This window comes from Humulus lupulus, chromosome 3 (genome assembly GCF_963169125.1).
Source record: "Humulus lupulus chromosome 3, drHumLupu1.1, whole genome shotgun sequence".
NCBI classification, from domain to species: Eukaryota; Viridiplantae; Streptophyta; class Magnoliopsida; order Rosales; family Cannabaceae; genus Humulus; species Humulus lupulus.
Window position 1 is genome coordinate 282,557,829 of NC_084795.1, and position 6,181 is coordinate 282,564,009.

General features: G+C 31.6%; 1 long non-coding RNA gene across 1 annotated transcript; it reads left to right on the forward strand.

Annotated features, from left to right (window-relative positions):
- The first annotated feature begins 403 nt into the window (after nt 1-403).
- LOC133821706 (uncharacterized) lies at nt 404-899 on the forward strand. The gene is made up of 2 exons (XR_009887747.1): nt 404-645; nt 769-899. It is a non-coding gene; the product is annotated as an uncharacterized LOC133821706 (long non-coding RNA).
- Nucleotides 900-6,181: the final 5,282 nt, after the last annotated feature.

Here is a 6,181-nt window from a genome sequence, read left to right on the forward strand (position 1 = left end):
CACCAAATTCATAAAGAGGGTCTTATTGGTTATTACCTAATCTTGCATGAAAATTCAAGACAAATCTACATATATAGTTGTTAGCTCTTACTATATTGGCATATCACACGCATCCTCGATACGTACACATGAATTAAGGTGTATATCTAACTAAAAATATAAAGTATAAATTCCAAGCAACGACATTGACTTATTCGTAGTTGTTAATTTGGTAATTATTAATTATTGTCAACAAAGACTACTGTATTATGGTCAAGTATATGTATGGACAGAGAGACTTTTGAAATAAGACTACCGAGTTGTAGTTTCTAGAGAAAGAAATTAAAGTAGTCGATATAGATATAAATAGCAGACAGAATTAGCTTGAAATCTCACAATTTTATCAGCTTTATCATCTCTAACTATAGCCACCCATGGCTTCATCAAGAAGACATAGCCAAGGTTCCATTTTAAGACCAGTTCCTCCACCAATAAAAACCATCGAAACACCTGACCCAAGATCCAGTTTTGGACCACTAATAATTATACTTGACCATAATAAGGATACACCTCTTCCGGCTCCACCATTAATCGCCACCCACCGACTTAGCTCAGCTCCCATTTTTGGACCTCGATCTTCTTCCTACCCCTAACTATAGCTAGCTGGTACGAATCTATTTATATATTATTAATATTTGTTCAGATTGATATGTTTTTAAGTTTCATATTGTCAGTTTTTTTGGTGTAATAATCAGAGTTGTATCAATTGTGTGTTGTGATCCATTTCAGATGTTAATATAGCAAAGCAAATTCCAGAATCTATGACCGCTGTTCATCGATCGTCTTTTACGAATAATTACTAGCCTTATTAGTGTAATTAATTTTACTTTATTGGGAGATATAAAATACAATTTCACTCATGTAATTTCATTCATGGTCTATAAGGAGTGGTATTTTAATTAATTTTCTTATATATAGAGATATATATATATATATATTATATTTGTTGTTCGCAATTGCGGAACAGAAGAAATATTCATACCGCATCTAATAAAGAATCACACGCGCTATTATATTATTTGTACTTTTAATGCATTTTTTTTTACAAATAAAGTTATTATAAGAGAGAAGAAGGAAGAGAACATTCAAAGGAAAATATTTTATGAATTTATAATAAATGCACAAACATAGAGACCCAAGCTCTGATCAATCTCATATTCAACATTCATGGCATGTCCTAATCACATGTTTCTCATGCATCACATACTGGGTGCAGTTTTCTTATCTCTGGTTCGAGCGAGAAATAACAATTGAAAGACCCTTGAGACCGATCGATCATTTTGATTCCTTAGCGGTCACCTAGTCATAACCAATTACAATCTCCATTAATGAAAATCAACAATAAAAAGGTATTGACCTAAACCTCACTCTCGGGAACCCGAACTGTACCTAAATGGTGAGTAGATTCAATCCCGAGCCTTAGGGATTGAAACCCCGAGCCAGAAAGCCTCAAAAGTGCCCAAAATATGCATCAGGAAAAACAGGGTAGCGCTACCCCTCTAGCGCTACAACGAGGATTGATTTGCCCTGGCTAGCGCTGCAGCGCCCTCCCTTGGGTGCTGTAGCGCTAGGACCAGGCTGATCAGCCATAGTTTTTCCCTCCTTCGATTTTTCCATTTCCAACCTGAAAAACAAGCTTCCAAACCTCAATTAAACTCCCAAATGAACCCAAATACCATATACACAAGCCCTAGGCATCATAACCCAAGTAACCAAAGCCAAAACTCCCATCAATTCCCATTATCCAACTCAAAAATCCAGCTGAAACTCAATAAGAAAAACAGAGCAAGAACCATAGTCTTAATGGCTAGAAACTCACCTCAATCTCAGAATCACACCATTTTCAATTGTAGAACAGAACCCTAGATCATCAAAGTTTGGTTCCTCAAAAAGAGCTTCAAAAATAAAAAAGAAATGAAGAGAAGAAGATGAAGGAGAGAAGGTGAAGGTGATGCTCTGTTTTGCTTAACTTTCCACAGCCTTCTAATGGCTAAATATAACCTTAGGGTGAAAAGACCATATTTCCCCTAAGCCTAATTAAAACCCTAAACAACCACCAAGGCAAAATCGTCATTTTCCACCTATCTCGTTAATCATAATTAACACTCTCCAATTCCTGTTATTCTCAATATTCTCAAATGCTAATAAATCATATCTCATTACCCTTTAATTATCGGTATTTTTCTAATCACCAAATTACTCCGAGACTCACCTCGAACCCCGTAATTGTAAGCATTCCCACCCAGCTACTGACTATATAAATTTATATGTACATAATTAAATGAAATTTCGAATTTGTCAAATTGCTGATTTAAGAAAATCAACAAATAACCACTGACCAACAAATATAAATATATATATATATATGAACAAGTTAAATGGGAAGAATATATACATCTACAGCTCAAGTTCTTACATATTGACCAGCAATTTAAAAAAAAAATACACATATATATTTATATGACAAGTTAAATCTCATTTTGTATATGCTAAAAATACTAATATGAGTTGTGTTTAGTACGAAAAGTCAAAAACTTATTTAAGATTTATCTAGGATTCATTGAATAATATTACTAAGAATAGAAACGTTAACATACATTAATTATTTTCGTGTAGAATTTCAACTATACTAATAAAAGTCTTAATTTCTATTCCACCAAAACAATCCTGTTGAAAAACATGTATACACCAAGAAGGGCAAGAAGAACTTTTTATGCCCAAAATTTATTTGATCCAGCAATCTATTTACAATATTATCCCAAATCTAATAAAGAATTTGCTTTGTTTCGACCTAGGGTTTTACAAAGAAAATTATTATAAGAGATGTAGGAAGAGAACATTTAAAGGAAAATATTTTACTAGTTTATAATAATTTTTTTTAATCATTTCTGTTTTCGAATAAATTTATAAATTAAAAATTCCATATTTAATAAAAAGACATTATATTGAACTCTCCAAACAAGAAAAAATAAATCCCTTGAATTGTTTTTTTCTGTCATAAAATACAAACTTAAAACAAAGGAAATAACAATTTAAAGATAAAGAAAATGGTTTAGATTGTGTAGCTTTCAACCAGCACTACAAGAAAATTTAATATTAGAGACAGTGTAATTAGAGGCGGACTGAGTCCGCCTGTAGTATACAGGTTATTAGCAGCGTACTATCCGCCGCTAATACACTAAAGTAAATGCTCGAGAAAAAATATAATTAGGCTTTATTTTTAGAATTTTTAGTACCGGGTAATCACTTTTATTAGAGGCAACTACCCGTCACCAATACTATTATTAGGGACGGGAAAATAATTGGGTCCCACCTCTAATACTTATGCATATGTTTAAAATTTTGTACAGTCCCTCATTCGCGTCTCTTCTCCGAAAGAAATTTTACAGTTTTTATCCGAAAGAAATTTTATTTGCAACAACTCTCTTCTCCGGCCAGATATGTTTACAGTTCTTATCTAAATGCATTTTCATCTTTCCTTCCTTTCAATTTTTTTTTTCAGGTGGTGCAGTAGTACAAGTGCCCTATACGCGGCCACAACACTCCCCCGAACAATCTCCTATGGCCACACTACTCCTTCACTCCTCCCAATAACAAAGTAAGCAACAACTATAGCCACCACCACAACATAATGTTGAAGATGAGGATAATTAACAAATTGAACTTAATGATTATATTTAGTTATTAGTTTATGTATTTTGATTAAACTAACATTGTAATTATTTATTATGATAATAGCGATATTAGTTAGTTTGATAAATATTAAAATTATATATTAATTTTAATATTAGTTATGTTTAAATAAATTAATTGGTTATTTTATTAAAATTTATTATGAATTAGTTTTAAAAATATTAAATTTAACGAATATTAATTTATTTTAAATTAATATTAGAAAGAATAATAAAAAAAATTATTAGCGACGGACCCTGCAGCTAATAGTCGCCACTAATTAGTATTATGAATCAGTTCTGACACATATAGTCCGCCGCAGATTCCCGCCGCTAATAATATATTAGTAGTGGCAGGTGTGTCAGTCTACCACTAATAAGTGTTATTAGCGCGAAACCATTTATTACCGGCGGGGAATTAACGGCGGAACCCCGCCAGTAATTATTATTAGCGGCGGATCTTACCACGGCTAATGCCCTTTAATGTTCTAGTGCAGGTTATTATTATTTATTTAAAATTTTAATATACGATATATCTCATTAATTTTATTCATTGATACTCTTCTCAAATTTGACTTCTTTATTTTTTTTTATATATAAATATATATGTAAATAATATTTGTCAACATTATTTTAACCTAAACTATTGCTGCACATCTATAATATAAATATCATGACCAGTGTCAAATGTTTGAAGTTCAACATATATATTAGGTCATTTTGTGGGTGCTATTAATTATTAGGTTTGAAAATAAAATTTGAAATTGTAAATATGTATATGTTATATGAGCTGTGCAGGTACGTATACGTGTTTGTGGAAAATGAGACGAAATTTGCTTAGTCATATATAGTATATTGTGATTGATAATAACTAAATTGGCATAACATATACTTGGAAATGTATATATGTATATATATAATTAAATGAAATCTCGAGTTTTGTCAAATTGCTGATTTAAGAAATTCTACAAATAACCACCGGAATGACCAACATATATATATAAATATAAATATATATTTATATGAACAAGTCAAGGGAAGAATATATACAAATATATGTATATATGAGGAACACTGGAAAACCAATTCAACACAATATCTGAAAGAGAAGATTCTTTAATTCATTACTAATAATGACCTTTCTTATTGGTTATTAATTACGTAATATTGCATGAAAATTCATGACAAATTAATAATCTACATGATCATCACAATGGCTTATATCATTATCCCTCTACACAGTGTAATAATTAGAGTCGATGCTATTAAAATAGAAATCCATATAATGACATAGACTTCTCTAGAAGCAACTAATGAAATTATTATTGCTTATTCATAGTTGTTTGTAATCGTCAGCATACAATATTAATTAAAGACTACATATAATTTTGTGATCATCATAAGTATGAACAGAGACTTTCGAAGGATTGATGAGAAGTACTTCTCGTTAGATATCATCACCTAATAATAATAATAATAATAATAATAATAAGAATAAGAATAAATATAATTAATTATCGATCATCGCTTCCTTCTAGAGAAAGAAATTAAACCCTAAAACACACACACAAACACAACAACAATAGCAAAGTATAAATAGTAGATCAACCTCATAGTTGTGTAGCTGCATTAAACTGTCCCACTAATCATATATAATTTTCACTATCTAGCTAGCCATGGGTACGGAAAATAAACCCGTAAAAGGTAGCAAGGGTACACCTCCTGGAAAAAGGATACCAACCGAACGACCTAACTTAGGTGCTAGTTTTGGATCTACTGCTCTGGTCAAAAACGATACTGGTGTTACTACTACAGAGGGCACCGGCACCATTACCGTACGACGTGATCTAGTTTCTAGTTTTGGACCTGATCTAAGGTCTAATAATGTCAACAACAATACTCCTCCTTCTTCTACGGCTCCCGACACCGTTACCGTACGACCTGGCCTAATTAATATTATTGGATCTACGTCTCAGGGCAACAACAATACTGGTCATACTGCTACGTCCACCCGCATCAAACGTGAAAAAATACCAACTGGACCTGATCATGGCCGTCGGCATGGAAAGGGTAGTGGCTGGTATGCTATCTCTATCCTTGATAAGAATTTTATATTATTAATCAAACTATATATATGATATATATGTATATATACTACTACTACTACTACTACTCCTGCTGCTGCATATTCATTTATAGATTAGTCTCCTCGTTTGGCTCCTAAGGATAATATATAAGATATTGATTGGTTTACAATTTCTATTTAAAAGTGTTTTGTTTCTCATTATTGATGAATTCTTTAAAACAATTTAATACCAGAGATTATCTATCCATATTCATATATACAATTTTGTCATTTCTGATAGTCATTACACCTACAAATATAAAGTGTGACACTTATATAATTAAATTAATTAATCCTTACATATTAGATTACGTATATATATATATACTAGATACAAGCAACATGT